This window comes from Malaclemys terrapin, chromosome 11 (genome assembly GCF_027887155.1).
Source record: "Malaclemys terrapin pileata isolate rMalTer1 chromosome 11, rMalTer1.hap1, whole genome shotgun sequence".
Taxonomy (NCBI): Eukaryota; Metazoa; Chordata; order Testudines; family Emydidae; genus Malaclemys; species Malaclemys terrapin.
The window spans coordinates 13193471-13213719 of NC_071515.1; the positions used below are offsets into that span (position 1 = coordinate 13193471).

A 20249-nucleotide genomic window follows, 5' to 3' on the forward strand; every position below is an offset into this window, starting at 1 on the left:
AAACTCTAGACTGTAGAAGAGACTTCTGAATAAGAAGGGTGGGTACAGGAACTTGAAACTTTTACATGTATCAGATCAGTTTTTTTCTGAACTGATTGATAATTAACAGATATAAAGTGTAAATGAAGAGGTGCTGACTGGTTTAAACTGGTTTTAGGGAACGAGCTGAGTGATTGTCCTCAGACAAAAGCATAGAAGATAATACAAATAAATCAAGTTAGCAATAGGTTGCTGTGAGCTGTGAGAGGATAGAATAGAGGCAGTAATAGAGTAAATAAGAAACTAAAGGGAAGAGAGTTAGGGCTAAAATGGGCTAGGTGTTGAGTGACAGTAGGGAAACAAGGGACCAGACAGGACAAATAATGTACTCGGAGAGAAGAGAAGTGAATTTATTGCTGAGTGCTGTGGTATATTTCTGGCTATTCAGACTGTTGATATCAGAGAGTGGGTGTGGAGCATTGTTTGGAAATTAGGGATCTGGGAGAATGACTATGCAGCCGAAGAGTGGAGTCAATAATGTCTGCTGAGAAAGATAAATATGAACAGCTCATTGATGATAGATGGTTGGTGTTGTGTTTCGTAGGAGAGTGCACAGGAGGGAGCAGCAGGTTATAATGAGTTACATAGCAAGTGTGCCATTTAACTCACTGGATGGAATGGTGAGAGACAAAGTAACAAGAAGGGATGTGGTTGTAAGTAAAATTACATCTAGATTGGAACTGAAGGGAGAATGATTTCAGATAGGTTTGAGACATGGAGTGATTGCTCAGGGAGATGTGGATAATGGGCTTTTGGCATTACAGCTGGAGCTAGGGAAGAAGCAATTTGAGGGAAAAAATCAGAGGAGATATGTTAGGCAGCTTGCAGTAGTGTGTTATGTGGACAGTAAGTTCTGCTAGCATCCATAGTCAATTGCCAGTCTAATATAGAAATTTTGGAGATGACAGGATTGATGCAGGAAACATGAAGGAACTGGTAGAAGTCATATATGATGCTGGAATAGATTACAGTGAAGGAAGAAAGCTCCAAGATAAGATTCAATCACTGCTATTCTTGGGGGCCTATTTTTTCCCCCAGAGGATACAATTAACTCCCATTGACTTTAATAGGATCTCTGGAATTGAAGGAAACTTGCATTTGTCTGGCTGATGTCAGTCACTGGTAGAAGGAGAAGGGGTGAAAATATGAACAGAATATGTGAAGGTTGGAAATATGTCTTTCTAGTCAAGTGTGTTGGTATCCTGAGGTGAGCTATAGCTCAGTCTGCCCATGGGATCTTACTACCACTTCTCCATCCTACAGGCAAATTCTCTCCCTTCTCTTCATAGCCTTTTTATTCAGGAAAAATTAAAACTACAATAAAAAAAAGTCATGAATGCATTAAGCTGAACAGTTTGCAATTTGATGTGTGCTTAAGTTTCTTTAATTTGAAAGACCAGTTTTCATTAATACTGCTCAGATCGGAGGATCATAAAATGCATAGATAATAGATAACTAAACCAAATTTTTGCTCAGCCTGGGCCCAATCTGGATGTTGTCAAATAGGAGTTATTCATTTAGTAGTAATAGATAAGTGGGTTGCTGACATCTGAATTGCTTAGGCAAATTCCTCAACATTATGCAAAGCTTTTGCCCCTTATACTGTTTTTCTCTCTCTTTCAGATGGATGCCCTGTATCTTTTATTGCATATTTACATCTAGAAATCTATGGCTGGGTTTTAAAATGATGACATCACAGGCAAAATGCCAGCATTGCTGAATCCTGAATGTAACTGCTGTGCTTCCACTACTGTAAAACAGTGAAGTTCAAAATTCCTGGGTGTCACAGGCCTCATGGAGAATAAATATATGTTCAGTACTTGATTTATATTTTTCATGATTCAATCTTGTATCCAGGGGGAATCTTGTATCCAGGGGGAATCAGAAACATCAACTAACATGAACTTATTTCATGCCACAACAGGTCATGGCGCCCGAGGTCTTTATTTCTACTGGAAACACTGCAATCACATATGATATTCCTGTGTCAAGGTCTTGTGACGGAAATTAAATTCCTAGTATGCAGGTAATTATACCTACTCTTACGCTGTGGAGATGTATGCAGTTACAGGCTAGCGTGCCAAAATTTTGCATTTATGTTTTCAAAAGATGTGAGAAATTTCCATTTGACGCAGCTATCTTCCAATGACTTTCATCATGTACACAGCAGCAGACCTTCTTTCACTTTTTTATTTTTAAAGATAAATTGCTTGGTATGCTATCAAAGGATACTTAAAATTTAAGAATAGAACATATTAGGCTGTCATTCTTTCAGAGACGCAGGTCTTGAAGAGTCTGAAGTAGTAGTCTTTATATGACAGCATAATAAGGATGTCAGCTTTTTTCCCCCCTCCATCTTTTTGAGTGACATTTTCCCCAGCAGGGAAAATTAATACACTTCAAAAGATATAAAGAACAGGAAAACATGCATTAGATATCAGTGTGATTTTCTAAAATGAAACAGTGTGCAAATCACATTCTTAATAGATTTTGGTAAACTAGTTCCTTTAAAAAAAAAAAACAACAACAACATGGTTTCAAAACACCAGCCTGTGTGTGGCTTTAACATGAGCTGACTCACCCCTGCGGCGTCTCCTGCTGGTTTCTCAGGGAATTAGCTCGACCCACCCTCCGGAGCACCCTCTGCAGGCCGGTGATCTGCCTTGCTCTCTACTTCTGGGTCCCGTGTCCCTACCAGGACCCCGGTGCCCCTTGCTCTGGGTGCTGCCCCCTGGCAGTACCCGCACGCTAGGTCTCCCCTCCCAGGGGAACCCCACCCACTAACCCTACCTCGCCTCAGTGTCAGGCTACTGCCAGTCACCATCTAGCCCCACTCCCTGGGGCAGACTGCAGTATCAGCCTACTCATCACAGACAAGGTTGGGTTTGGGCCTGCTGCCTTGGCCTATCTCTGGGCTGCCCTCTGCAACCCCCAGTACCTCCTGGCCTAACACTAGGCCACAGCCTGGGGCTTTCCAGGCTGGAGCTCCCCAGCCTTTCCCCAGCCCTGTTCCACCCAGGTACTCTGCTCTAGTTCCCTGCAGCCAGGCCCTTCTCACTCTGCACTCAGAGAAAGACTGTTGAGCTTCTGGCCGCCCTGGCCTTTATAGGGCCAGCTGGGCTCTGATTGGGGCATGGCCCAGCTGCAGCTACTTCCCCCAATCAGCCCAGGGTGTTCTCTCCCCTCCCCCCCCCGTCCTTTCCAAGGGCTGTTTTTAAACCCCTCAGAGCAGGAGCGGGTGACCACCCCGCTACAGTGGCATTAAATTTGCTACTGAAGTGTGGAGTATTTCTCTCTTATGTTATTAAATTTCAAAAAGATATTCCTCAGGGCTTGTCTTAATTCTGTCATCTGTGCTTCTGGTAAAGATTCTTAACACTTGGACAGCTACCTTCTTCCCATTTGGATGCTAACAGCAAATCAATCAAAATGGCAGCTTCCGTATTGGATGTAGGCTTTTAGCAAGATGCCAGGAAATGTTTGTACTTCATCACTGTTTAGCTGTTTTTTGTCACCAAATGAGAGTTGCCTATACCACTTAAGAAGAAAGACAGCCCCACACTGCGACAGGGCCATCTCTATAGGGTCAGACAGAGGTGTGATTATATTCATTGTTTGATCTTTGTGAAAAGAATGGTTGCCATCACTGTAAAGCCAGAAAGCAGAGAAAAGCAGAGAGATATAAATAAGATCAAAAGTATAAGAGGACGGAAAAAGACACAAAGATAGAAGAGCAAGAGGAAAGAAAGGGATATACATGAAAGAATGGGGGGAAAGGAAGATCAAAGAAATGTGAATTAAGTGAAATGTTAAAGTAAACTTGGGAAAAGAAATTGAGAACAAGAAAAAGAGAAGTGGAGCAATTACAGTAGGTTCAGATTCAAATCAATAAGTTGGGCACCAACAGTGATAAACATTACTATTGATATCTCTTCTGGCTAGGTCTCTCTCTCTCTCTCTCTATATATAACCAAACTCTGTCGTATATGAGCACCAGTTGAACACAACTATCAGAGGCAAGTGGGAAGGAGAACAACTTTCCAGCCAGTAACCATGGAAGTGAGCCAATTTTGTTGTTATTTGGGCATCCAGTAGCACTGAGGAGTGTAAGGAATCCAAAACTGCAGAACAATCTGAGGGCAGAGGCCCCTGAGAGTGATTCATATTAAGGATGAGGGAAAGTTCTTCAAAGCACTTCCAGCTTCCTTCCAGGATTGCTTTAATCTTGCTGGGTTCAGGCTAGTTAATTGCGAGGCTGATTTGGGGTAGGCACTGAAAAAGTGGGGAGATGGTGTTGCTTACATTTAGATGAAAGAGACTTGCTTGACTACTGCTGGCACTTCAGCTGCTGGTGTCTCACTTAGGGTGACCAGATGTCCCAATTTTATAGGGACAGTCCCGATTTTTGGGTCTTTTTCTTGTATAGGCTCCTATTACCCCCCACCCCCGTCACGATTTTTTACATTTGCTGTCTGGTCACCCTAGTCTCACTGGTTGCCCTGAAGGCATCATGCTGAATAATAAGGTGAAGAGGATAGGACTTTGGAGACTATGGGAACTGTGGTCCATACCAACCATCCACTTTCAACCCGAGATGAAGGACCTGAGCCATTTTTTCAGAATGTTTCTGTTCAGCACTCCAGCCTTGTGGAGACATGATCAATGTTATTGAATGCTGCAGATGGGTCCAGCAGGAAGACAAGATGTATTTCCTTTAGCTGCTGAATAAGAATAGGTCAGCCACCAGAACACAAAGTGCTGTCTCTGTATCATGCCTGAAGTTATCAGAGAGGGATCCAGAACACGAACAATTGATAGGTGGCGTTGAAGACTTTATGCTAGCCTCTTGATTAGCTTGTTTTGTAATAGAATATACACCTGGAGGTACTTTGTGAGGTCTCTAGCATCGAGCCATAGTTTCTGTAGTATTGATCCAGACTATAGCATATTTTAGGATAGGAAGCAGATTCAGCTTGTTAAAGGAAGTGTTGACAATCTCTTTTATCGGGGTCCCCAAAACCTCTCTTACCATCTACGAAGGGCAGAGTACAGTCATTCATGGTGATCTTGACTGTTTCCCTGACTACTGTGTGTGTCACTGGGCTAAGTTCTTTGAAGCAGAGAAGTGTGTTTCTGATTCTGAGCTTGGCTCATGGTTCTTGGTGTTCTTTAGAGGCTGCTCCTGATGTGGGTCATATGCTGCATAAAATAAGGTAATTTCTTGCACTGAGAGGCAGTGCATCTGGTGTTGACTGGATATAGTCTTAGTTTATGAAGAAATGTACAGTCTAAGCTCTTGCTGCCTGTGTAGCAGAGAAGTAGGATCTCTTGGCATCCTTCACAATGGTGGCATAGGTTTCAAGGAATTCTTGTGTCCGACTGCATCAGATACCATCAATACATTTATGTTTTCTTCCTTCTTGCTTTTTCCGTCATAGGTCCGTTGAAAACCATAGACAGAGTCTGTGTGAGCAGGAGGGGGTATGTTGGTGCTAGAGTGTCTATAGCAGTAATGAGAGAGTAGGTGTAATATCTCACTTATTCTCTACTCCTTGGCCTGTTGGTTGGGAAGAATTTTCTATAACTAAAATAGGAATCTTGCAGGTCTAAGGGTTATCTGAGGCACGTAATGGTGGTGATTTCCTTTTAATATGCAACACAGAAAGTGCTTCTTTCTGTCAGGACAAAGACGTTGTTTGATCAGGGAAGGAGTCAGTCCCTGTGTTTCTTATTTCCACATCCACGTCTTTCAAAAGGAACCAACTTGAAAAATTATTTGGAAAGAAAATGATCACTAAAAATACTGAGCATTAAATTTCTTGTCTTTTGTGAAACAAATCACCAAGCTGACACAGTGTTTGGCAACCCTGCTGAGCATTTCTGCATGCAGAATGAAGATGGAAGAGAAAAGGATGCAAAAGACTGGCTTTTACTGACAGGTCAGCTAAGGTGACTGAACTAACAGGTTAGCTATAGCTCCAGTATATACAATGTAGTGAAAATTTCCCCTTTCCTTTTAGTTTAGCTTTGAACTGACAAGGTTTGCAATACTGTAATTTACTGTCTGCCAACAATACGAACAGTGGTAAGCTTTTATAACATGCAAGCAAATATCAGAGCTGAATGGTTTTAATTCACTGATCAATAGAGAGCTGTTGGAAATTACAAAATGGTATGGAAAAAATGATAATTCTTATATTGTGAAAACTGTGTTATACTAAAGAGGTTCTATTCATGCTTAAAAATTGGACTCTTGTAGAATTCTGCAAGCATTACATCGCAGAATGATTGAGTTTTATGATAAGTGGATTTGTATCTGCTTCGGGTAATTCTTAAAACTTGCATTGGAAATATTTCTTTTGGAATAAAATGAGGTGAATGTCAAATCTCCTACCTCTATGGAAGAGTTTGAGCTTTTAAAGATGGGATGAAATTGGCCAAGAACTCCTTTCTCAAGTCGATATTATGACTACAAACCCACAAGCATTCTTCCATTTTTGCTAAAATGACATGTAATCACTATAGGTACATCTTTAATTTACCATATGAGTAAATTATTAATATTACAAGGAGTCATGCAGTTAATCATTGTAGACTGCAGTGGAAATGTACCTTTTGTTATACCACATTATGCTAGTTTATATTTGAAGAAAAGTTAGGGAAATTACAATTAATTAAAAAAAACTATGCTGAAAATGTCTATATTGGGATGCACTTGACCCTGGAAGGAGAAAGGAAATCAATGGGGAGGCTGAGAGAGGTAATCATATTATCATAGCTGTAACAGTTACCATAATCAAATTCTGTATATAAATCAGCTAGTAAATTTGCATGTCATATTATTTTAATCATGAATAATTACTGAGACACAAAAGGAAATAATGGTGAGGTAAGAACCAGGACAGAAAATGCATTAAGAACATATGCCCACTGATAAAAAAAGATTTAAGATGGTGGTTGCTTTCCCCTCATTTTAATACTGACTTACTAGACCATAATGTAATAACTATCGTCTGTGCTTCGGTCACCTTGGATCAAGATGATGAAACAAAATAACTCAATATTTTTATTTAATCTATTTTAAGGCAATATTAATATAACAATGCCCCTGATCTGGTCATCTGTAGGGGCTGAGCCTGTGATCTCTGGATTTAAAATCATGAGCTGCCACTGCTTGAGCAAAAGTCTGTAGGCTGGAAGACAGTTGCAGACTTATAAACCACTTATCTTGTTCTGCCACTAGAGGGGGACAAAGATGCACTTAGAGCAGTGGTTCCCAAACTGGGGTTCGTGAAATGTTACAGGGGTTTCTCAGGAAAAAAATCCCTAATGGCGGACAGAGCTGTCCCTAGGGACTCCAGACAGCACGGGGCCAGCAGCCTGAAGCCCCTGGACTTCCAAGAGCTAAGCAGATCAAAGCAAGCATACTGAGGAGATTTAAACTTCAAGACTCCTTATAAGAAATGGAAAATGGAGGTGGATATTTTTTGCTGTTTTTAAAATTAAATAGGCAGCTAGTATTGTTTTTAAAATTATTATGAAGAACAAGTTTAAGCTTTGTTGTAACGTGCGTTGTTTGCCTGGACTACTCAAGACATGAATGATTATGTAGGAGGAACTCTCTGAGTTGGCTTCTTAAATACCTTCATGCTGTTTCCAATCTGATACTCCTTGATGAAACATAGAAGCTTTGTCTTATAACAGGCTTATTCAAAGTGATACAAGCTACGGAAGTGAGATCTTGGAAGAGTGTTGCCATTTTCATAATGTAATAAAAATAGTGTAATTATAAATAATTAATAATTAATAGTGTGTAATAAGCATGTCATAAAAACAAATGTTATATTTCCAAGATCACAGCTTTTATAATTTATACTCAGGTAAAGGAGAAAATCCCCGGAAATATTCATTTTTAGGAGGGGGTTCGCGAGACTTGACATTTTAGTGAAAGGGGTTCACAGGTTGTTAAAGTTTGGGAACCACTGACTTAGAGAGTATATTAAGTGTAACTGGATTCCTTTTAATGCTTTCCTTAAAGGACAGTGGTGCAATGCAAAGTTGTATGCCAGACTATTTAACGTGGATCCTGCTAATAAAAGAACAAAAGCCTGCAGCACAATCCAAATGGCAACTGAAATTCCACCAGCAATTAATGATGTTTCATTTTGTCATGGGTGAGCAAATTACAGGACAAAATGGGCAAATCCAACCCTACAATACCAGGATCTTATACTGAATTTTAATAAAGGGCCAAATATTGCTGCCTTTATTTACGTAAAACTCCCACTGGCCTAGAATGTTTTTAAGTTAAAATACCGTATTAGAGGAACTAAAAGGTCATATTTAGATTTTATACCCAAATGGAGGGTGACTCTCCTAGGGTAACACAGAAACGATGTGCTTTCAAAGGGGATATTTTAATAGCAGGAGAATGGTTAAATGCAGGCTAAAGAGCAAAGCAACAAAAGAATTTAAAAATCTCCCACAGAATCAGCCCTTTAAGATTTTTAAGAACACAATATTAGACATGCTCCTGGTTTCTTTACCTCTGAGCAGAAGGAGAAAAAATAATAAGAGAGAAGGGTAAAACCATCATGGTTAAGCAACAAAGTTAACCAGAAGAAAGAAAAGCATCCTAAGACTGGAGCCTGTATCAGATAATGTGCAAAGCTGGAAATTTAAAAAAAAAAAGGGAAAAATAAGATATGAAGAACAAACAGTAAAGAAAGTTATGGTGTAGGCTGAAATGCTCAAGTGCTGTAATTAACCAGGGGCCAAGTCTTGGGTCTCCACACCTCCCTGGGATGGAGCCCCCTGGAACTACCAGACCCAGCATGACATTCTTAAGGGAGAAACTACATCAGTGGTTGTCATAACTATAAAGGGAAGGGTAACAGCTGTCCTGTGTACAGTACTATAAAATCCCTCCTGGCCAGAGACTCCAAAATCCTTTTCCCTGTAAAGGGTTAAGAAGCTCAGGTAACCTGGCTGGCATCTGACCTAAAGGACCAATAAGGGGACAAGATACTTTAAAATCTTGGCGGGGGGGGGAAGGTTTTTGTTTGTGTTCTTTGTTTGGGAGTGTGTTCGTTCTCGGGACTGAGAGGGACCAGACATCAATCCAGGTTCTCCACATCTTTCTAAACAAGTCTCTCCTATTTCAAACTTGTAAGTAAATAGCCAGGCAAGGTGTCTTAGTTTTCCTTTGTTTTCTCAACTTGTAAATGTACCTTTTTACTAGAGTGTTTATCTTTGTTTGCAGTACTTTGAACCTGAGACTAGAGGGGAGTCCTCTGAGCTCTTTAAGTTTGATTACCCTGTAAGGTTAATTTCCATACTGATTTTACAGAGATGATTTTTACCTTTTTCTTTAATTAAAAGCCTTCTTTTTAAGAACCTGATTGATTTTTCCTTGTTTAAGATCCAAGGGGTTTGGATCTTGATTCACTAGGTGGGAGGAAGGAGGGGAATGGTTAATTTCTCCTTGTTTTAAGATCCAAGGGGTTTGGATCTGTATTCACCAGGGAATTGGTGAAGGTTTTTCAAGGCTTCCCAGGGAGGGAATGGTGGCAGCGGACCAGAGCTAAGCTGGTAGTTAAGCTTAGAAGTTTTCATGCAGGCCCCTACATTTGTACCCTAAAGTTCAAAGTGGGGATACAGCCTTGACAGTGGTAGATACATGATGCTAGCCAATCCTGTGCTTACGCCCAGGAATAGAATTCATGGGGCTGATTCGCCACTGTTACTCTGATTGTAGATCAGTGCAAGAGTCACAAAGGTGTAAAACCCATCTAATGGGGTGGAGAATCAGGCCCAATGTCTCCATCTCATCTGGGTGCTGAAAGATGACATCTGGCCCCTCAAAGCCATGACAAAAAGAGCTGAAGATTTGGTGTCAATAGAGGAAGATCATGAACTGCGATGCAAATGAAACACTTTTCCTGTAAGCACTCTTTAAAAGCACCAGAAATACAGGAGAAGAGCAGAAAGTAAGCAAAGCAAATCAGTGCACTTTTTTCATGCATTTATATCAAGTAACCTTTCCCTGGCTTACAAGCCTTCCACAGAATACTTAAAAAAAAGCAACAATTTAAAGCAGGTTTGCTTAGTATTCCACTCTCACAGTCCTTTTACATGCAAAGCTCCCATTAACTTCTGTGTGAAATAATGATCAGACCCTTCATGAATTTGGCTCAGACTTATAAATGCACTTTCACCCACAGTTATGAAAAGAATCAACTTGTGCTAACGTGCACTATACACTTCAGATCTACGGGGGACACAGAACCGTGGTCTCAACTCTCTTTCAAAGACAAAGTTTGTAATTTCCAATGCCCTCACTTATTTTAAAATTTATTTTAGGCTGCTTAATGTTGGGAAATGCAACCTGTTTGTCTCTAATGAAGGAGAGGCTCCTTTCCAAAGCTGGGCTTCTGATAATCACAGACTGTGGAGGCTGTGAAAGAGCTGTCATTACCAACAGATTTATGTTCTCTAGTATCTTGGCAGCAGATGCTGCTACTGCTGACAGGATCTACAGCACCAGGGATGGATGAGAATGACTTTCTGTTTTGGCACTAGAGAGGTTTGTCAATCCTTCAAAAGCATCTGGAGGAAGCTCCTAGTCAGAAATCTGCTTTCTGGATGGTGACAGAATCACTACATGGAAAGACAGTAAGAAACAAGTGATGGACATGGACGTGGAGAATAAGGAAGTCACAAACAATGGGAAAAGAGGTGGAAATGGAAGATACCAAGAAATATACATGTTCGCTGATGTGAAGAACTGTAGCATTTCAAAGAATTCTACCAGTTGTTATGATAGCTGGGATGGAAATTTGTAAGGGATCTCAGCCCTTACTTTTCAGGGCATAAGCCTGTCACTACATGCTTGAGGTTAGCCAGAAACTTCCCCAATGGGCATGTTATTGCTAAATTGCCCATTATAGGGGTTTTGCACCTTTCTCTAAAGCATCTGTTCCTGGCTACTGTCTGAGGCAGGATGCTGGACTAGATGGACCATTGGTCTGATCTGTTATGCCAATTCCTGTGTTTTCTACATATTTCTAGGCTTAATTCAGGTTTCATTTTGGCTTCCTGATTCACCTTACAAAAGAATGAATGTTACATGCATAAATAAGGAAAAAGCAGAGGGCATGTACCTGTCCAAACTATTATTCAGCTCGTTCAGTTTTATACACAGCATCACTGCCTGATTCAGACATAAAAAAAATCTCTTTAGAAATGAGTTTCAGCAGAATCCCAGTACAGCTACACTAAACAGTAGCCTGCATTAAAGTGGGATGAAATAAATATTCCTTGCATATCCATTTTACCGGATACTCAAGATTAATTATTTGGATCCCCTTTTAGAAGATACATTAGAGCTAGCCAGAAAATGGAATGCCTCTCCTGCAGGAAATTCTGACATTTTGAAATTTGTGTTGGTTCTGAATCAGAACAAAATTTCAATTTTTCCCCCCCAAACAGAAATTCCAATAAAATAATATATTATAGTTGAGACAAAACCAGAAGGCCAAAGCAAAACACTTTATTTTGATTTAAATCATTTTGAATTTTCTCCATCCAAAATTTTATCAAAATCGACATGTTTCAGTGAAATATTTTGATTTTGACTAAAGAGCATTTTTCAAGAGAAAATTGTTTGGTCAACAAATTATCAACCAGCTGTAGTTACAATAGTGGACTGTGGTAACAAGGTATAAGGTTAACCTTGATTTCAACTATTCATAAAAACAAAGAAAGAAAAAGAATGTGTTTAAAAATAAAAATCTATCCAAGCCTTGTAAAAAAAAAGAAAAAGAAAAAGGATGAATATTAAATCAGCTAGATTGACAGTGTCAAAAGAGTTCCTCTCAAGAACAATGAAAATTTCTCTCTCGGGTTTAAACCTGAAAAGGGGACTGAATTATTTCAGAAAACCTGAAAACTCTTTTGATTTTAAATCCTTGTAAAGCAAAGTCAAGTTGAAGCTGTCATTATAAGGGAAGTTTTGTTTGAAATTCCTCAAAGCTTGTAACAGTCTGATTTTAAAGGTTAAACCAGTGAAGGAAACACAGGTTTGTTATATCCTGTTCTTCCATAAAAAAAACCAGCCAATCAGATTTGAGGTCAAACTTAATATGGAGAGTGATATTTACTGGGAACCCCAGGGATATTAAAAACCTCTAACTCTGCCCACTTCTGAAATGATTTCTTACTAGAATTTGGCTCAGCTTGAATTTCCCAGCACTGGACACCTGTGCAGAAGACTACTGATAATTCTTTAGCATATGAGAATACAGAAGTGTATTTCTCTTTCCCTTTTGCTGTCTGTGTTTTGCAGAAGAACAGGCAACTCTCATGCCAAACTGATTAATTTCTTCTACTTTATTTTAGCTCTAAAGATTATAACACTCTGGCAACAATTTTGAATGTCATATTGATAATTGTGGGCTAGGTTTGCCCACAGAACCAAGGAGCTATATTTCTGCTTCTTGCAGGAAGAGGGAGGGATTATGCTAATTGGCTTAATGTCTATTTTAAATAGACAAACATATTTTCAGCATTGAAGTGCACATTACAACATTGCAGTCTCTCCTCTTTTTTTAATAAGTAACAAACAAAATTCCTGTCTCACCTCTTGCTTACAGGCAGACTCGTACATAGTTACTGTTAAAATGCATTGCTGTACAGAGGGCGATGTGATACACAGAAACACTGTTCTGCATCTACAATGAATCTAATGAAGTGGGCTCTAGCCCACAAAAGCTTATGCCCAAATAAATTTGTTAGTTTCTAAGGTGCCACAAGGACTCCTCGTTGTTTTTGCTGATACAGCCTAACACAGCTACACCCCTCTGAAACCTGTACATAACTACAGCCACCAACAAAACAAAACAAAACAATCACCCTTAAACTATAATCCCACAGCTCCAGTAAGAAGGTGTAAGATAAAGCAGAGGGCTGTGGCCCCAATCCAGCAAAGCATTTAAGCCTGTGTTTAACTTTGAGCATAAGTAGCCTTGTTGACTTCAGTGGAACGACCCACATGCTTAAAGTTAAGCACATGCTCACATGTTTTGCTGGATCAGGACCTGAGGGATGTGAACTGCTTTCTCTTATGCCCTCTTGTCAGTTACTTTCCCTCCTACCGCCTCATCCTTTACAGATATACTCACTGACTGATATGTAACTTGCATCATCTGTGACTCTATCAGATGGCTGGGTGATAGAATCCAGGATGTTTGATTACTTCAGGTCTATCATTTATTTAATTAGTCTTTCTCTTTTGCAGAGATACAAGAACAGAGACCACACAAAGTCAATGACTTTCCTCCAACACTCAGGATGGAAGAAGGCTTTTCCCAGAGAGTTCATGTTCAACACAATATTGATCCAGGGTTGACATGTTTAGGAGCTGGCAGATTTCCAGTGCAAGGTGATTCATCATTTTGCAATCAATTGAGATAAATGAATTTGCTCATCTGAAATTATTTCTCCAAGTCCCTCTATGATGAAAACATCAGGAACCATGACCCTCACTGCATAAATACTATTTCAGTGACCCATGCAGTACACACCCAGATCTGAGCAGGACCAACATACATGAAAGAAAGTCCCTTTTGAGAGCAGTATCTGGCACTATATGAGCAACTATTGGGATCGAATGTGGCCAGTTTCTTCAGGAAAAGTGAATATTTTTCAGTATCAATTGTGGTTTCTGCACATCATTTGGGTTTAAAAAGATGCCTATCTAAAGCTCCAGGCATCCTTGACATAAATGGCCAAAAACAGAATAAATAACCAGCAGCAATTCCCACAACAGCCAACAGAGTAGGGGCTCAATTCTGCAAGGTCAAGTACAATCTGGCCCCAATCCAGCAAAGCACTTAAACAAGCGCTTCACTTTAAGCACATGAACAGTACCATTAAAGTCAGAAGATTAAGCCCTATATGATCAAACATTTGATATCTGCAAGAATGGTTCCCACCACTCCACCTCCAAGTTGTCTAACTACATAGTTAAAATCTGTGCAGCTTTGTATAGTGACCATAAAATAAATATTGTATATATGAAAATCTGGGTACTCCATCCTTGTTGCAAACAACTAGCCAGATCCAGTTGGCAAAAGGCACTCTTAACCACCAGCATCACCTAGGATTCCAGGAACTAACCAAGAATTCCCAAATTCTGAGTCTTTTGGATAAGACCCCAAGATCTAGAGCTGCCTCTGTTTCCTCAAAAGTCTGCTTGTGAGACTTGGCAGGTCCCGCTGCGCACGTTGTTGGGGAGCATCTATGCATTTCCCTGAAAGTACTGGAAGCTTGGGGGTAATGTCTATATATTGCCGAGGGGTCCCCATGCAGCCATTCAGGTGGAAAAGGCATTGGTGGTGGCACCCACGGGTGTCCATACCACCCTTGAGTATCAGGTCTGGAATGATGTCTCAGTTGTTCTTGTAATTCTGACCTAATACTTCCTTGTATGGGTGACGAGTGTTGGGATGAAAAACTTCCCCTTCCTCATTGCCTTCCTCCTTGTTGGAGTACTGGCCATTCCCCTAGTTGAGCCCTCCCACAGAGAGCTGATCGCAGACTTTGTGTGATTCTACAGCTTGGTGTGTCCCTGTGTGTGCTGGAAAGGGGCTTGAGAGCCTGTCAGAGCAGCACAGAGTAAGGAAACCCCAGGCTGGTGAGACAGGCGGACTCAGTGGGACCCCAGCATATCTGGTGGCATCCCAAAATGGGGATCCAACCCATTATGCCTGTGTTTCCCCCAAGCAACAGACACACAGGGAATGTCCGCCCGAAATTGGAATTTCCTCTCGGCAGGAAAGGCAACGTTTAAAGCCTGGAGATCCAGGCATTCTTGAGCGGGATATAATAACATAAAATAATTTGTTTTTAAACAGGGAGAAAGAAACATGGGTAGAAAGAAAGGAGACAAGTCTTAACTAACATTTCTAACTATTACTCTACAGCTAATCCTAACTCTATTTCTGAGGTAAGTCATGTGGAGGCACTGCTGGAGCTCCAACTTGGACCAAGAGTGGTTGAGAAGGAATTGGAGGGGTGGCCGCACAGCACTTGTTAACTGCATCTATAAGAACAAAATGGGGAGAGCACATGTGCGACCCACCGGGTACTGCTGTCGAAAATTCTGCGACTAGAGGCACAGGGGGAATCACCCGAAGTGGAGCACCCACCACTTGAAGAAGAAAGTACAGATACAGCATAAAAAAGGGAACAGGAATGTGTCATATAAAACCTCAAAAGGAGGTTCACACAGATATGAGCATGTAATCAGGAGTAATAGCCTTGTTTTATGGCCTCCAGTTTTCTTGACAGAGAAACACCTAACAGAGTTATAAGATAAAGGTTCAGAATTATTTTTGAGGCCATAAGGCTTTTGAAAGTCACTTTTATTTAGTTTTTTTTTAATGGCACAAGGAAGGAACAGGAGCAACACAGGTGCAATAAATGAATTTGTAAAGAATCTTTCCTGATCTTCTCATCCTAGACTCTCTTTCAAAACCACAATTCTAATATTTTTATTCCTTGTTTTAGCTTTGCTAAAACTGATTCTGTTTTGGGGAGGGAGTTGTTACTGTCTTTGGATTATTTCTTCAAAACTCATAAATTTATCTGTTCAAGAAGGTTCCTGACTCAGTTTCGACATTCTTGTCAGTATCATTATGTCTTGAACTAATTTTCTCAAATTTGTATCCATGAAGGTAATTGCTTCCAGCATGAAATCAGTCTCCTTTTTACCACATTATTACCTGGTGATAGAAGTCTTCAAATTCTCTGTAAACTGGAATCACTCAAGTTCACCAAGAGAGGAGCTAGGATTAAATATTTGGATAAACCTCTAGATGGAGCAATTCTAATTTCAATATCCCATAGCTTAATATAAGGAGATTGAGAAATCTTAGTTTAAATTATTATTAACAGTAAAAACATTTTTGTTGTGCCATAATTTTACATTAGGCTTTAGAATAATAGAAAACGACACACTCCTTGTCTGAAAACACACAAGACAAGCTATCCCTAGGCAAGACTGCACTTCAGGGAGAGAGGGAAGGAAGGAAGGAACGAAAGATTCCTGGAAGAAATGGATTTTAAGCAGGGATCTGAAAGGGAGGTGGAGTTGGCAGGTTCTCATAGACTCAGAGACTTTAATGCCATATGGGACCATTGTGATTGTGATACTGCACCCCATATTCTTCACAGAGATATTATTATCATATGGCAAAATTATGATGTATTTTATGGAAGATAGGTCATGTGAGATATCATTGAAAAGGTTATGATTTACTGAATATGATTATCCTATTTGTATGCATGTATCCCTTTTGTATCTGAAGTTAGGAATATTGACTCTGTATCTGTATTACAAATGTGTTTACACCTGGGGAATGCCCACTAGACAAAAGGCTCTCAGTCTAGCTGGCTGGCTGGGAAGGACCCATTCAGGCTTACCTCCTGAGGATGCTACAGAGAGCCTCCAAGTTATGGCTGCTGTAACACTACAGGTCACTTGGTGCTGGTCTCCATCTTGGGATATCAGTAATTTTCCACTGGCTGGCATGGGAACCAAGCTTGGAGACAAAGGGTTCCCGCCCTATGCAAAAGCTATACAAGGCAGGGGAGTGACATCATTGTGGTTCTTCACTGATTCCCTACCCAAAGAGACTCCTGGAAACACCTGAAGAACAAAGACTGAACTGGAGGAAGTGCTGGACCCAGACTAAAGGGATTTTTAGCCTGTGAATGGAACATCTGGGGTTTCTAAGCTGTACGCCAGTGCAGCTTTCCCCTTAAGAATCTGCAGTCTGCTTGCATCATCATTTAGGGTGAGGATCTGCTATTCATATCCAATCTCTTTAGTATATTAAGCTTAGATTGCATTTTTGTTTATTTGCTAGGTGATCTGTTTGTTATCCCTTATAATCACTTAAAATCTATGTTTTGTAGTTAATTGTAATTAAACTTATTTTTGCTTCGCCTAAAACCAGTGTGTGTGTGGAAGTCATAACTCAGGGCAGAAAGCTGTTGTATATTTCCTCGCAACATTGAGGGAAGGGGCAAATTTCATAAGCTTACACTGTGCAGTTCCCCGTGCAGCGCAAGACGGTATCGTTTTGGGTTTACGCTTTAGAGGGCGGGTTCATGCCTGAGCAGCTGGAAAGTTCCTTAGCTGGAGCCTTCCCATGCAGAGCCGATCACAGCTTCTGTATGTAACTGCAACTGGGTGTGTCCCTATCTGTATGTGTGCTGGAGAGGGCTTGAGAGCTTGTCACAGTAGTACAGTGTAAAGGGAGCCCAGGCTGGTGGGACAGGCGGGGTCAGTGGTACCCCCATTCCAGGTGGCACCCTGGGGGGAACCCGTCACAATGATCATCTAGTCTGACCTCCTGCACATTGCAGGCTACAGAACCTCACCAACCCCCTTCTGTAATAGACCCATTACCTCTGGCTGAGTCACTGAAGTCCTGAAATCATGATTTAAAGACTTAAAGTTATAGAGAATCCACCATTTACTCTAGTTTAAATCAGCAATTGACCTGTGCCTCAGGCTGAAGAGGAATTTGCAAAACCCCCAGGGTCTCTGCCAATCTGATCTGGGGAAAAATTCCTTCCCGATCACAAATAAGGCAGTCAATTGGACCCTGGATCCACCAGTCAGATATCTGGGAAAGAATTCTCTGTAGTAACTCAGAGCCCTCCTCATCTTGTGCCCCATCACTGGGCGCTGGGGATTTTTGCTACTAGTAATCACAGATGGGCCACATGCCATTGTAGGCAGTCTCATCAAACCATCCCTTCCATAAACTTATCCAGCCCAGTTTTGAAACAAGTTAGGTTTTCAGCCTCAACTGCTCCCCTTGGAAGGCAAATTGGAAGTTAGAGACTATTACTAGGGACAAGGCCCCTTCCCTTCCTCCTCTTTCTCTCACCATTTTAGCCAGCTGTGGATCAGCCACCACTCTGATTTCTGGGCCCTGATAGAAGATACAAAAATTAAGAGGGTGAGAATGTGATTAAGAATAGACACCTGTAAGGCAAGAGGTTTGGGAGAGCTAGGGAGCAAATGAGGGAAATTGCTGCTTCACGGATAAAGATCTTAAAAAGACACCTATGTCTGGTGTCACTCTCAAATAGATCCCATGCATCCCTTATCTACATATCTGCTGTCTACATTATTACGGTGACTGGTGTCTTATACGGGATTAATACTGCTGCACCTTAAGGCTCACGGTAGTTACAAATAACAAATGTAACAAATACAAATAAAATAACATTAATATCACTATCATTTAATAATCAACAATATTAGTAATAAGCATTTGTGTTTTTTAATTTTCAGCACTAAAAAAATCAGTTACTAAAAAAAATCAAATGTAAGATGCCACAAAATCTTACTGCATGTGGGCAGAATTACTATATTAACATTGTTAATTCGGAATTTGGATATGCAGAAAAAAGGTAGCTGCTTTCTTAATATTTGGGGTGAAGTCCTAGCCTTATTAAAGTCCATGGGCATTTTGTCATGGATTTCAATGAGGACAGGATTTTATCTTTGGAGGTTGATCCAGTACAACTGACATCAAGGGGAGATTTATCAGCATTGGATCAGGCCCCTGATTTGCACAAGGAAACTCCTATTTGCATGTGCAGTTAGGGTAATTGGAAAATGTATATTGCGCACACACATAAAAAGTTAACAGTCTGGCCCCACTCTCTGTGGGCCTACTGTCTCACTCTAATTAATAGAAGAATATAGAAGTCAGTCAGTCACATGCAATATAAAAGCTCACTTGTGGTCACATAACTATGTTCCCTCAAATTCCCTCCTGTTTAAAATGAGATGTGCTCACCTCACAAAACCATCAAGCAATCTGGGGTAATTGGAGTTCTCCCCCAAGGACTGCGATATTGAGGGCATTTCAGGTCACCCCTCAGCTGTGCTGAAAGGGTTGTGTAGACATTTACTTCTCATTCCTATGCTTAGGGTTGGCTCCAGGAACCAGCGGAGCAAGCACGTGCCTGGGGCGGCACATGTTAAGGGGCAGCATTCTGTCCATTCTTGGGGCGGCACTGTCCAGGCGGGGTTTTTTTGTGTGTGTGTCTCTGTGTGTGTGTGCGCGCTTCGGCAGTTCGGGCGGCAGTCTGAGCGTTTTTTTGTTTTTTTTTTGCGCTTTGGCAGTTCGGGCGTGGCAGTCCGAGCCGCTTTTTTTTTTTGCTTGGAGCGGCAAAAATGGAAGAGCTGGCCCTGCCTATGCTGTGTCCTGTTCCAGACAGTCAGGGTAGGCCGTCACTTCTGTGAACACTAAATCAGACCATCACTTATTTTTTATACCTGTTGGGTTTCAGTTTAATTATTTTCCCTTTAGAGATGATTATGTCACTTCAGCAGTTTTCTTGCATTCTGCCTCTAAAATTTAAAAAGCTTTCAAATCTAAGGCATAAAATCTGGACATATTCAAGAAAGGATGGCCCAGTGATTAGGGTGCCAGCCCAGTCCCTGCTTCATCACAAAGTTCTTGTATGACTTTGGGCAAGTCACTTAGCTTCTCTATGCTTCAGTTCCCCGTCTTTAAAATGGGGATAACAACTATTTCTCTAACTCATAGGGGTGTTGTGAGCAGCAATACACTGAAGATTATGAGATGCTCAGATACTGTGGTAATGGGAACTCAGGGCCGGCGCAACCCATTAGGTGACCTAGGCGGTCGCCTAGGGCACTAGCATTTGGGGGGTGGCATTTTGGGTCCTTCGGCGGCGGCCGCCCCGGTCGTCATCGGCATTTAGGCGGAGGAAGCTGGGGCAGGGGGGCGCGGGGAGGGCTGCCTGCAGCAAGTAACGGGGGGGGGCGGGGCATGCAGGGGAACTCCCCACCCCAGCTCATCTCTGCTCTGCCTCCTCCCCTGAGCACGCCGCCCCGCTCTGCTTTTCTCCCTCCCAGGTTTGCGGCACCAAACAGTTGACTGGTGCCGCAAGCCTGGGAGGCAGGAGAAGTGGAGTGGCGACGGCGTGCTTGGGGAGGAGGCGGAACAGAGGTGAACTGGGGCAGGGAGCTGCCGCACGGCTCCCTGGGCTGGGGGGAGCTGCCACGGGGGGAAGGCGCCTCAGGGCGGAGGGGGGTGGGCGGAGAGCTGCCACAGGACTCGGGGGGGGGGAGAGGGGGCGCAAGGTGGAATTTT

At 41.5% G+C, this 20249-nt stretch overlaps 1 protein-coding gene across 1 annotated transcript in view; it reads right to left on the reverse strand.

Moving 5' to 3' along the window:
• Positions 1-20249, reverse strand: part of SPAG16 (sperm associated antigen 16) — a 774791-nt gene that overhangs the window by 23342 nt on the left and 731200 nt on the right. The gene's annotated exons all lie outside the window — the stretch shown is intronic.